We start from the raw sequence: 14,488 nt of genomic DNA, 5'->3' as shown, positions 1-14,488 counted from the left end.
ATTTGGTTTTGATTGAGGTTATAGAATGTGGGCTAAAAATGTTTTGTTTTTTTAGGTACGGCCAACACGCCGGAGAAAATATTTTTGCTTGCCGGAAACCGGGTGGATCAGTACAAGCTGCACTAAAAAATTAACATAACGTTTTTGATGAAAAACTAGTAAACCTTTCAGGTTATACAGTCCAGACTCGACTATCCGAAGGCTTCGGAAAAAAATCACTTCGGATAGTCGAATCAATCGCTGGCATATTTTTGATTGTCGAGCTTAAGTGTGACCCCAAAAGCGATTCAAAATTTTTAAATCCAAGATGGCGGTGATAAAATACTGAAAAAATGCATTTTGTTATTTTAATATGTAATCGACTATTCAAAATCGACTAAAATGGGGTCGCAGAACTCGAATTTAATGTTCAAAACATGAAAATTAGAAAATACGACCTTCGGATAATCGAACTTCAGATAATCGCAACTTTTGGATAATCGAGTCTGGACTGTACAGGGGGGTAGAGGGGATCGCTCATTTGTTACGATTTGTTACGAAGGGGGGGGGGATCAAAAATCCCAAATTTTGCGTTACGTAATAAAAGAACGCTCCCTTAGGATGGAACAAAATTTGGCAAAGGAGGTATCTTTTTTGACAAGAAGAATGATGTTTGGAATTAAATTAAAATATTTATATAAAACAAAAGTTAAAAAAATACCTGTTGATTGTTTTCGATAATATTCAGTTTTTTTTCATTTTTCTGAAGAAAAAGCATCCCTGCAACAAATATTAACTTTCATTAACTTTGTTGATGGAACTGCTAAATGTCACTCTTAAAGCTTAAATTTGGCGAAATATCAGTTTTTCTCAGTCGGGATGTCTCGAAAAGTCTTGTTTTCATTATTTTTGTTAAACAATAAGAGTTTTCATAAGTTATCTGCGTTTTTCAATTAAAATAATTCGGAAATTCAAAAATTTAAAATTGATAATAAAACGGGTATTTAATTTCCGTGCACCTTTTTCTTTAAAGTCATTAGAAAATCCCTTCTCAAGAAAACGTTTATACAGTGGACTCTCTCGTTATCGATATTGAAGGGACCGTCGAGAGGGGTAGTTATCAAATTATAGAACAAAAAAAAAAATAAAGTATGCTTCTTGAAGGGACTGAAAAAAAAAATTACGACTGGAGCAATATTGATATCGAGACGATCGACAGCCAGAGAGTCGACTGTAGAATATTCACGTGTCCATTTTGTATGAGCAGCCTGCAACATTGGGGCCTTGTATTAAAATAGATTAAAACGATAAGTGTAACCCCAGAACAGTATCCAAATTACTGTTATTTTGATTGATGAAAAGAAGGGCGTTTCGTCATTCGAGAATGACACCATAATAATGTATTTTTACCAATGCTGTTAATCGATGAATCAACGTCATCGATGTCGTTGATCGTTGATTTAAACGTAATCGTAATCGCAGCCATCGTTGATTTAATCGTCAACGTCAACGGAGTCGTTGATTAAACGGCGTTGATCAACGCGTTGATTATCGATAATCAACGAGTAGATCAACGACGTTCTTTTATAGTTTTCTAGAGTTTTATGAGGAAAGAACGATTTTTTCATAAATGTATTGATTGGGAAACATTCTCAAATAGATGTGACATGGTTGTTCGGGGATCCGGGTGTACCAAGAAGACAGTAGTAACCGGATTTTAAACCGTAATTTAAGCCCTAGCTAATTGCTGGTCACTTTCATCTCCACTTTGGTTCCCAAGTCCAACCAGGATTTTTCCTATGTAAATGACACCGAGGACGGACTATTGGGAACCGAGATATGGTCGGATTAACACCGGAATTATTGTTCCGGCGGGTTCAGTAAGAGTCTCGCGTGGGTAAATAACGACAGAATTTGTTTTTCTATATGATACAATCCTGAATTGACCACATGACCCATGTTCCAGAACCCAAATCGAGATCGGCCAAGATGTCAAACTTCATGACAGACCGGAGTAGCTTCCTGCTAGTATTCAAAGAGTAAACAAAATATTTATGACCTACTGCGATCGGTTTTCGGCACCACACGGAAGATTTATCTCTTGGGGTTCGATCGAAACTCATTGATCACCAACAGTAGGCTACTCCGGTCTGTCATGAAGTTCGACATCTTGGCCGATCTCAATTTGGGTTCTGGAACATGGGTCATGTGGTCAATTCAGTATTGTATCATAGAAAAACAAATTCTGTCGTTATTTACCCACGCGAGACTCTTACTGAACCCGCCGGAACAATAATTCCGGTGTTAATCCGACCATATCTCGCCTCCCAATAGTCCGTCCTCGGTGTCATTTACATAAGAAAAATCCTGGTTGGACTTGGGAACCAAAGTGGAGATGAAAGTGACCAGCAATTAGCTAGGGCTTAAATTACGGTTTAAAATCCGGTCACTTCGGTCCTCTTGGTACACCCGGATCCCCAAACAACCATGTCACATCTATTTGAGAATGTTTCCCAATCAATACATTTATGAAAAAATCGTTCTCTCCTCATAAAACTTTAGAAAACTATAAAAGAACGCCGTTGATCAACTCGTTGATTATCGATAATCAACGCGTTGATCAACGCCGTTTAAATCAACGACTCCGTTGACGTTGACGATTAAATCAACGATGGCTGCGATTACGATTACGTTTAAATCAACGATCAACGACATCGATGATATAAACGCCGTTGATTTCAACGATTAACAGCATTGATTTTTACTATGAAGTGTAAAATTGATATTTATTTCTTATAAATTTAATTAAAAATGATAACTTAGGATGGTGTAGATTTGGTACAAAGGCGTCTTTGAAAAAATGTGTCACCAATTAAATATAATGCATAAAAAATCATTACCTGCAACATGTACGATTGATATTGCTGCTAAATAAATTCATTTACAGGGCTGTTTTTAATATAAATGCGACAATTCATTCATAATTATCACAAGAATCCGTCAAACGTCAATAAATTGACCACACCCTCTCAGCCAACGCTCAATCGAGCAGAAAACGAAAGGGATTAACTTTCCGGATGGCTGCAGCACAATTAGTACTGTGAAAATTTCCCATTCAACGATTTTTATATCCTTTCAAGCCCTGTCCGTATTGTGTCTACTCCATCTGCTCCACTCAGCATAAGAAATTGAATACTTTTTCCAAAATTTTCAATAGCACGTTTTGCCAATTTCACATAATAAGCACCACCCCACCACGGTGGATCGAAACAATGGCGCTGTCAAAGCTGCGTGAAATATGTTAATGCGATTATATCTGGCTTATTGACGTCGAATGGACAAAGAATGTGGGTAGGCAACACAGTTAATTATTTTTCAGCTGTTTGTTCTTTGCGGTGAAAGGTTAAATTAAATTTCGACTGCACGAAAAAGTAAAACTGATAAGCGAGAGTTTTCCGAGCAATTGGGCGATTTGTTTGCATATGTTTAACACTGAAAGTCCAAAGCTCGTTAAAAAGTTTGAAATTTCACTTTGATCAGTTTTTTTAAACATCCATATGTTAAAACCTGTTAAAAATACAAAAAAAAAATAATCTAAAATCAAGTATCAAATCGAAATTGAATTCAACCAGGATCAAAGGACAAACACTTCAATTAGATTGTCTAATATCCAAATTATTTATAAACCCAAATTCCGAGTCGAGATAATCGTTCCCTCAAAATTTATTGAGGGCTCAGCGCCAAAATCGAGAGCATAATGCTACCAACTCACACCACCATAACAAATGAGTTCATTCGTTAATTGAATAAATAAATTTCCAACAAGTGTCATACATCGGTATCTGACCACATCTTGTTCACCAAGCTGTGGTGGACGAGGCAGTTAAGTCATTGTGTTATTATGTCGAAGGTCTCTGGTTCGATTCCTGTAGTCTAAACTTTTGGTTTTTTGTTATGACGGATGAACTTTTTTGCAAATGAACCTCGAGAGAATAATTCTCTCGCCCATCTCGAGCTGTGTTCTCTGTGTCCGTAAATGGTACCACTATTCTCTCGTCTCGTGGCCATTATTCTTTTGGACTAGCGCTGCCCAGTTTTGGGTGTAGAACAAAGTTTCTACAGTGTCACTATTTAAGTGGGCGACCCCTCTGGAAATTTTCCCCTCCTTCAGACAGGATTAATTTTGCACCAACATCTGCTTAACAATTAACCAACCATCCACGGGATTACATCGTAAGTAAACTTTTATTTTTTTAAATTATGGACTGATTTTCGAGCTGCGATACTGCGAACATCATCGAAGCGCGGTGCTTTTGGTGTGGTTATTGTTTTTTCGGTACGTTAAATGGATTACACTGACGGCGGGCGTGATGGAAACGAAAGCCTCTCTGTGCTTTTTTTTAAATCAATTTGAATAACAAGCGCACAAATAAGCCACAACGAGGGGTTTTTAAATCTTTTTTCCGCTGAAAAAAGGAACGTGTGGGTTTTAATGGTAATGGAGAGTTTGGTAAGTAGGTTTTTAATTATTGTGTAATCATCCTTATAATTACCTTCATTATCCATCATTCATGGGAGCAATTTCACTGATTGAAGTGAAATGACCTTAAATCGACCATAGAGCAATTCAACTTTTGGAAGTATTGTTATTTGGGAAGCTGTATTGGCCGCTCTTTATTTAGAATCTAGTAAAAAATCGAAAATCAAATCAAATTTTCAAATTTAAAGCATGATTTTTGGAATTTTCAAACAAAAAGTATTGAAAGTGCTATATTATTGCAATTATGCTACTGAAAAAAAATTAAACATAAATTTATGAAAATAAAATTTTTTCTCGAAACTTTAACGTTTTGAACAGCTTACTTACTTTACTTTTACTGCTCAGACAACCCCCGGGTCATGAGCTGTCTCCAGATGCGCTGCCACTGAACTCGGTCTTGGGCTGCTACTCTCCAATTCCGACTCGGGACTCCCACACTTCGAAGATCTTCCTCCACTTGGTTTAACCACCTTGCACGTTGCGCCCCCCTCCGCCGCGTTCCAGACGGCTCCGAATTGAACACCAACTTCACCGGATTGATAGTCTGGTTCGGTTGGCGCGCATCCAGCGCGTCCGGCATTCTCGCGACGTGTCCGGCCCACCTGATCCGGCCAGCCTTGGCGACTTTCTGAATGTTTGGCTTGCCGTAGAGTTGCGCCAGCTCGTGGTTCATCCTTCTCCTCCATACAGTGTTCTCACGCACGCCGCCAAAGATCGTCCTAAGCACTCGCCGTTCGAAAACTTCAAGCGCTTGCAGGTCCTCCTCGAGCATCGTCCACGTCTCGTGCCCGTAGAGAACGACCGGTCTTATCAGCGTTTCGTACATGGTGCACTTTGTACGTCGGGAAAGATGACCAGACCGTAGGGTCTTGTGGAGTCCATAGTAGGCACGACTACCGGTGATGATGCGCCTCCGAATTTCTCTGCTGCAGTTGTTGTCCGACGTAACCAACGATCCGAGGTACACAAACTCCTCCACGACCTCGAACTCGTCGCCGTCGATCGTCACGCTCGGTCCTATGCGAGCCCTAAGGGACTCGGTTCCTCCTGCCAGCAGATATTTCGTCTTCGCCACATTCACCTTCAATCCAACCTTCTCTGCTTCCCGCTTCAATTCGGTGTACCTCCTGGCCACCTCCTCGAACGTCCTGCCGACAATGTCCATGTCGTCGGCATAGCAGATGAATTGGCTGGATCGGTTGATAATCGTGCCCCGCATGTTGAAGCCCGCCCGCCTCATTACACCTTCAAGCCCAATGTTGAAACAGAGGCCGGAGATACCGTCGCCTTGTCGCAGTCCCTTGCGCGATTCGATCGGGTCGGACATCGCCCCCGAAATCTTCACGCTGCACCGTGCCCCGTCCATCGTTGATTTCACCAGTCTGATCAGCTTCCCGGGAAAGCCGTTCTCGTACATGATCTTCCATAGCTCTTCGCGATCGACCGAGTCGTACGCGGCTTTGAAATCGATGAACAGGTGGTGCGTCGGGATCTGGTACTCGCGACATTTTTGGAGGATTTGGCGTAGCAAAAAGATTTGGTCCGTCGTCGATTTCCCCTCCACAAAACCGGCTTGGTACGGCCCAACGAAATCCTTTGCTCGCTCCGACAGACGACAGAAGATGATCTGAGACAGCACTTTGTAGGCCGCGTTGAGAATAGTGGTTCACCGCTCGATAGTTCTCACATTCCAACTTGTCCCCCTTCTTGTAGATCGGGCATATTACTCCCTCTTTCCACTCCTCCGGTAGCTGTGCTGTGTCCCAGACCTTGACTATCAGCCGGTGTAGACAGGCCGCCAGCTTGTCCGGGCCCATCTTGATGAGTTCAGCACCGATACCATCCTTACCCGCTGCTTTGTTGTTCTTCAGCTTCTTGATGGCATCCTTAACTTCCCTCATCGTGGGTGCTGGCTCGTCCTCGCCGTCCACCATACCGCTGACGTCGTTTCTCCCGTCGCCCTGGTACTCCGCCTCTGGGCCGTTCAGGTGCTCGTCGAAGTGCTGCTTCCACCTTTCGATCACCTCACGCTCGTCCGTCAAGATGCCTCCGTCCTTATCCCGGCACATTTCGGCTCGCGGCATGAAGCCAGTCCGGGATTGGCTAAGTTTCTTGTAGAACTTACGCGTTTCGTTGGAGCGATACAGCTGTTCCATGTCCTGGCACTCCAACTCTTCCAGGCGGCGCTTCTTGTCCCGAAAGAGATGGGTTTGCTGTCTTCGCAACTGTTTGTACGACTCCTTGTTCCCACGGGTGTTGTGCAGCAGCCACTTGTCCCGCGCTGCTATCTTCTCGTCCCAAATCGCCTGACATTCCTCGTCGAACCAGCCGTTCCGTCGAACTCGGTCCACGTACCCGATGGCGCTCGATGCTGCTGCGTTGATGGCTGCTTCCATATGGCTCCAGCAGGCCTCCAGAGGGGCTTCGGCAAGCTCACCCTCGTCAGGCAACGCAGCTTCGAGTTCCCGCGCGTACTGGGTAGCGACCTCAGGATCCTTGAGCCGCTCCAGATTATACCGCTGCGGGCGACGGTACCGGATCTTGTTGACCTCAGACAGGCGTTGGCGCAGCTTGGCCACCACCAGGTAGTGGTCCGAGTCGATGTCCGCGCCACGATAGGTTCTGACGTCGATTATGTCCGAGAAGTGCCGACCATCGATGAGAACATGGTCGATTTGCGTCTCCGTGTCGTTTGGTGATCTCCAGGTGTACTTGTATAGGGAGGTGTGCTGGAAGAAGGTACTACGTATGGCCATGTTTCGGGAGGTAGCGAAATCGATGAGTCGTAGGCCGTTCTCGTTTGTCTGCTGGTGAGCGCTGAACCTCCCAATAACCGGTCTAAACTCCTCCTCCTGGCCAACTTGAGCGTTCAAGTCGCCGATGACAATCTTGACGTCGTGTTTTGGACACTTCCTGTACTCGCGGTCAAGAAGCTCGTAGAAAGCGTCCTTGTCATCGGCGTCGCTTCCCATGTGCGGGCTGTGCACGTTGATGATGCTCAGGTTGAAGAATCGGCCCTTGATTCTCAACCGGCACATTTTGTCGTTGACTGGCCACCACCCAATCACGCGCTTCGCCATTTCACCCAGCACGATAAAAGCTGTCCCCAGCTCGTGTGTATCGCCGCCGCTCCAATACATAGTATACCCACCGAATTCTCGGTGGTCCTTCCCCGTCCAGCACACCTCCTGCAGCGCCACGACTTCGAGGCCGCGGACCCGCAATTCGTTGTGAAGGATGCGGTCGCTCCCATCGAAGTTGAGAGTCCTGCAGTTCCACGTCCCGAGTTTCCAATCCCTGGATCCCCGAAAATCGGGTCGGCGATTGGATCGGCTCGCATCTGGAGCTCTCTGCACTACTGTTTTACGGCGGGTGCGTGTAGCCATCACCAACCCCCTGTCTCGCCGGAGGACCGTCGTACCAGGACTGTTTAGAGTCCCACCCTGGCACTGGGACTGTTAGTCAGCCGCCCCTAACCTGGGGTACAGACGCTGATTCGAGCCGCCCCTAACCTGGGGAACAGACGCTCGGGGGGGGGAGGGGGGTCCTAACTCTACCTGCAGTAAGCCGCCCCTAACATGGAGAACAGACGCTTACCTCGACGATGGAGCAGGACGCCGGTTTCTTTGAGCCGCCCCTAACCTGGAGAACAGACGCTCAAAGAGGGGGGGGGGGTCAACCTCTTCTTTGGAGCCGCCCCTGACGTGGGGAACAGCCGCTCACAAGTAGAAGGAATCAAACACCAGGTTGTTTTGGGCCGCCCCTAACCTGGGGTACAGCCGCCCAAAAACGGGTGATGGAGGGAGGGGTGGGGGGGGGGGGCGCACGCACGATTTGGGTTTTTTGAATGCACTCTCGTTTGAAATTATTTTTCTTTTTAATTTTCAAAAACTTTTTGTTGTTGTTTTTCCTCGCACTAAATCTTCCACTCCGACCCACTGTGCACTATCGAGAATTTCTTCTGTATACACTCCCAAGCAGCACTACACCCAGCACGTTGACGACGACGACGATACCCGTACACAACACAAACGCCGTGCAGAAGAACGAAGACGACGACGACGACGGTATTGTACTTGCCACGCGGGGACTTTTTTGGTTCTTTGTTATGGCCCGATTTGATCTGCGAGCCGACCAATAAATTTGCAACGATTTTGGCCAATCTCACGATCGTCGCGCACGGTTTTCAGTGGCCACCGATTCACTGCAGGTTCCGTAGTATCTCGACGGAATTTCACGCCGCGATGCACCGGTGTACTACGATTTTCGCGAAAAATTCGACGGACCGATCGGAGCACGACACTTCACCTGCTCGCACGCACACACTCGTTTTGAACAGCTCTGTGGTCCAAAAATTCAAAACATGTAGACCGATAAAAAAGTCTAAAAGTGTGTCATTTCAGGTGCCTCGTTAGGCTTTGCGCAAAAATGCGCCATTTTGAAAACATAGCAACCGCTGTCTTCGGCAAAAATTTGCAATTTTATGTTATAAATTAATTTTCAGAACATAGGTAGTAGGCCGCAAAAATGCTGAAATTTTGAGCTATCACGCCCGTATTCAAAATTCAGAAAAAACCCGATTTAATATCTCCAAGAGGTGAAATAGAGCCTTTCTTGCATAAAAATGAAATAAATTCGACAAAAAATGGGTGCAATTTATTTTTCAGTAACATAATGTTACTAGGTACCCAATTAGAATTTTGGCTATAGCCTCGATATCGAATGCCTATTTCTATAAATTTCTGCGGTAAATTATGGGTTGTTAAATGATTATAATCAATTGGATTTATACTATTAGAAAATTATTAAGGGTACTCAGTCTTCAATGATAGTCTATATTTAACTTAAAAAAATATGTATCGATAGTGCACATTGTCGATCTACGACAATAAGCCATAAAATACACTATCACGCGCTGGCGATAAAGCTTCAACTTGATGACTTGTCGATCTTTCGAGCGTGAACGAGCCGGCACTTAGTTTTTGATTCTGTATAAAACCAAAAAAATAATTTAAAAAATGGGTTAAAATAAGACGTAAAACACTATTATGGCTTTATCTCTGGATTTTTTTTTGGGAAAAGTTTCAAATTTTGGGCACCAGCCGTTTATGGTGCAAGCTTTCGAATGGCTTATTGTTTGAAATTTAATTCTTTGAATTTAAAGGTGTTATCTGTAAAAAAGTCCGAAAAATACTTCTAAAAATTGTTTTGACCACTTTTACTGGTCCTAAATTGTGAATCGAAAAAAGAATTCTCGTCTCCGACCCCAGAGCTACAAATTAGAAATAAAATAATTGTGGGTTTAACGAGCGGTTTTCCAATGATGAAAGGCACAAATTATTAATAGTGGATACAGACATCGCTCAAGTATTTCGGAAAAAAGAGCTCTCAAAAATCAGGCTCTGAGTTTGGGCCAAAATACAATAGAAAAAGCGCATCGAAATCTTCAAATTGGGAATAGGATTTTATTTCGGAACAATTTCTAGCCGGTGCATGAATTTCCAAAGATTTCCGAGTGAAGCGTTTTTCCAAAAGCAAACCTCAAGCCTTTTTTTTTATAAGAAAGGCAAAAACGTATTTTTCATTAAAAGAGAAGTTAAACAATAGTTTAAAAAATGCTGCCATTTCCCGTTACTCTACTGCCAAAAATCGTGAGACATTTCATTTCAAAGGAAATTTTATGTGCTTTTTGAATTTGCAATAACTAGAGAGGTATTTTTTCATTTGGAACACAATCTTTCATTTTATAAATACGTGTTTTTTTTTGTAACTTTGCAGAGTTATTTTTAGAGTATAAAGATGTAAAGAAAAGTTTTCGTTTCGGGTTTGATGGGGGAGGACCAAATAACCTAATTATGGTCTATTTTGATTTTTGTTATTTAAATTTCTTCATGATTTTAATATCCATCAATTAAGCGATTTCTTTCATCGACCTGCCAGTTACAATCATATCCAAGTCCTTGTTTCTGACTTGCCAGACTCCATCGAAGCAGTGTCCACCAGTGAATTGAGGACATCGCGACTGTTATCCAGCTGTCAAAAGTGATTTTATTTATGACTTGTCTCGCTTCTTTTGCTGGCGAGAGGTTCCCAGCTCTTTTTTTGTTTTTCACCATTTGTTCCAGCTATGTACTAGACCTGTGACTGTGAGACTGTCATACATTTTCGCTGCCGATAACGAGATGAACCACTTTTCCCTCTGCTTTTCGTGACTATGAGTGGTAACCAGTGGTGATAAACATTTCACAAGGGACTAAATCCAGATTTCATAAAAAATAATTTTAAAGTCTAGGTCAGATTTTTGTGTCATCAAAAAGTTTAAAATTTTGGATTCTTTTTCAACAAGCTTTATTGAATTATCATTTCCAAAGTGAAAACGCTATGATTTATCTTATTTGCTGTCACATTAGTGGCCCATGTCATCTTCTCACACGGAATCCCCCCCCCCCCCCTCCCACTCTTATGGTGCCTGAAATCCGAAAGGTTATCATTTATAAACGTAAAGTTCGAGACATCACAAAACAAAAACATTTGCTAATGTTCTGCAAGCGAAACAACAAACAATGGTGCAGGGTGGTGGTTGTCGTTATCGGAATAATTGGAGATGATCGTGTAATAAATTTCAATCAGCGTGACGCCAACCGCAAGAACCGCCGAAGAAAAAAACCCCGTAAGAATAAAGGCAATAAATCACGCTTTTCCAGGACTACGTGACTCCGGAGGTGGTAGGGAACAAAAAATGAGACCGATTGCATCCCGGAAGTGCTTTTCTTCTCTGGGCGGACGGATGGATTCTGGAGAGCTCGCGCGTCCTTGTTTTTTTTCTGCTGCTGCGACTGTGACAGGTTCTGATAGACTCTCGGTGTGAAATATGATGGCAGATGGAACCACTGTGACACCGTCCTGTCGGGGGATATTTTGTCCGCTGAAACGTTCTGGTGGATTTGCGATGCTAATGGCTTGGGACAGTTGGAATGTTGATTAATTTTCAGGAAATCACGAAAAGTGTTATGAAACAATGCAAATCGGTAAATATTTCGACAGCGATCCGTCATCGTAAGAGTACTTGTTTCAATTCAATTCTGATGAAAACGAAGTTGACTTTATACCTGTCGGCCACTATTGCTACTACCAACCACTAGTGTCTTCTTCCTTATTATCTACAAGGACTTCGCCGCCCTGGGCTTCTAAGTGTTTGAGTACGGCACGGAGCGACGGCGCCGGATTCACATATTTACACAAATAATTTTAGAGCCCCCGCCAGTGCGCGGTCCGATTGATCCACACGGGTGGGAATTCTGATGCTTCACCTAAAATACCATATGGGTCTACTGATGGATCCTTTTCCAACATTGTTCAATATGTAGTAAATTATTATGTGATTAGAGCGAGTCCCCGACCCTTTTGTTACGGACGTCGTTTGGACCTCACCAATTTGCCTGAAATTGAACACTCTAGCCTAATTGGAAGTGGATGAAAATTTAAACTTTTAAACATGTTTCAATTGTAAAATTGGCTCAGGAACAGGTGTTTACCTGCCTAACCCAAACCGTTCTCAGTCTCAGATGATATTCTAAGAAACATTTCTGAAGAGCATTGCATAAATAATTAAATTAATATTGTTTCAAACCTTGTCAACAAAGAAGCGGTATTAAATCTTAATATTTTTTAAATAAATATACATCAGGTTGCGGTACAACATAATTCAATCGTAATATCAAACTGTATATTAAAACTCTGAAAAGCAGTGTATCTGATTTTTTTTACAATCATATGTGTTTCAGTTGAGCACTTTTTTGTGCGATTTTCAAATTTTGTGTTCTTGATTTAGATGAAACATTGCCCATCGATTCCTTATGTTCAAATAAGCAACTTTGCATCATTGGTTTCTCCATACAAGTCCCTCGACAAACTTGGGAGCTGTCCATTCAATAAATTTCATGAAAACGTTCGAAAACCCGTATCTTGATAAGGGATTTTCTAATCGATTTGGATACTGCAAATAAATTCAATGACTTTAAATGTATTCGCAAAAATGAATTTATTTTTATCTGAGGCTTCTTTAATAATTTCATGTTTACAAATAAATTACGTTCATTTTAGAAAACATTGTGATTTTTTGAGCTGATTGATTTTTCTTTTACTTCATTTTTAAAATGTTTTATAACATAGTTGACAAAAGTTAAAAAAAAATCAAAAATGTCTGTATAAAATAACATCATATACAGTCATGCCTCGGTTTAGCACCGCATATGGGGGATGCAAAACCGAGGCGTGCATAACCGAGGCACAGAGCTTATGGGATTTTGGCTATATGGGAGACATTGGCTTTAATAGTACGAAAAATCATGCAAACATCAAAAAATTATAGTGTTTTGAAATCGGGATGATGTCAGCTATCCATTAAAATAATTATTTTATGAAAATTTTCACAAAAATACGTATTTTTCCTGTATTTCGAAATTGCATTTTTTTTTCTCTAAAGAAACCAAAAATATATGGTTATTGCAATATGGGTATCAAATGATCAGGTTTTTTTCATACATTTTGGATGTAATAGCAACATTTTTAGAAAATACTCAAAATTTTCACAAAACTACGTCTTTTCGAAAAAATACTCAAAATTTAAATTTTTACATTATAGGTATCAAACGATCGGAATTTTTTCATACATTTCGAATGTAATAACAACATTTTTAGAAAATACTCAAAATTTTCACAAAACTACGTATTTTTGAATAAAATACTCAAAATTTCTGTTTTTACAATGTGGGTATCGAACGATCGGGATTTTTTCATACATTTCGAATGTAATAACAATATTTTTTGAAAATACTCAAAATTTTCACAAAACTACGTATTCCCGAAAAGATAAATACTCAAAATGTCTGTTTTTACAATGTTGGTATCAAACAATCGGGATTTTTTCATATATTTCGAATGTAATAACAACATTTTTAGAAAATACTCAAAATTTTCACAAAACTACGTATTTTCGAATAAAATACTAAAAATTTCCGTTTTACCAATGTTGGTATCAAACGATCGGGATCTTTTCATACATTTCGAAAGTTATTAAAAAAATGAAAATACTCAAAATTTTCACATAACTACGTATTTTTGGAAAAAATTGATTTGATTATTTGATACCCATATTGAAAAAACTGAAATTTTGAAAAGTTTTACAAAAATACGTAGTTTTGTTAAAATTTTTAAAATTTTCAAAAAATATTGTTATTACATTCGAAATGTATGAAAAAATCTGAAATTTTGAGAAGTTTTTCAAAAATACGTAGTTTTGTATTTTTTTTGAGTATTTTAAAAAAAGGTTGTTATTACATTCGAAATGTATGAAAAAATCCAGATCGTTTGATACCCACATTGTAAAAACGGAAATTTTGAGTATTTTATTCGAAAATACGTAGTACCGTGAAAATTTTGAGTATTTTCTAAAAATGTTGTTATTACATTCGAAATGTATGAAAAAATCCCTATCGTTTGATACCCATATTGTTGAAATTGCAATGTTGAGTATTTTATTCGAAAATACGTAGATTTGTGAAAATTTTGAGTATTTTCTATAAATGTTGTTATTACATTCGAAATGTTTAAAAAAATCCCAATCGTTTGATACCCATATTGTAAAAACAGAAATTTTGAGTATTTTTTTCGAAAAAACGTAGTTTTGTGAATTTTTTTTAGTATTTTCTAAAAATGTTGTTATTATATCCGAAATGTATGAAAAAACCTGATCATTTGATACCCATATTGCAATAACAATTTATTTTTGGATTCTTTAGAGAAAAAAAAATGCATTTTCGAAATACAGGAAAATACGTATTTTTGTGAAAATTTTCATGAAATAATATTTTTAATGGATTACTGACATCATTCCGATTCCAAAACACTATAATTTTTTTATGTTTGCATGATTTTTCATACGATTAAAACCAATGTCTCCCATATAGC

The 14,488-nt window shown here is 40.4% G+C and overlaps 1 protein-coding gene across 4 annotated transcripts in view; it reads right to left on the bottom strand.

Annotated features, from left to right (window-relative positions):
* Window positions 1–14,488, bottom strand: part of LOC120432523 (ABC transporter G family member 23) — a 177,013-nt gene that overhangs the window by 8,336 nt on the left and 154,189 nt on the right. The gene's annotated exons all lie outside the window — the stretch shown is intronic.

Source organism: Culex pipiens, chromosome 1 (genome assembly GCF_016801865.2).
Source record: "Culex pipiens pallens isolate TS chromosome 1, TS_CPP_V2, whole genome shotgun sequence".
NCBI lineage: Eukaryota > Metazoa > Arthropoda > Insecta > Diptera > Culicidae > Culex > Culex pipiens.
This window is presented reverse-complemented; position numbering and strand designations above follow the sequence as displayed.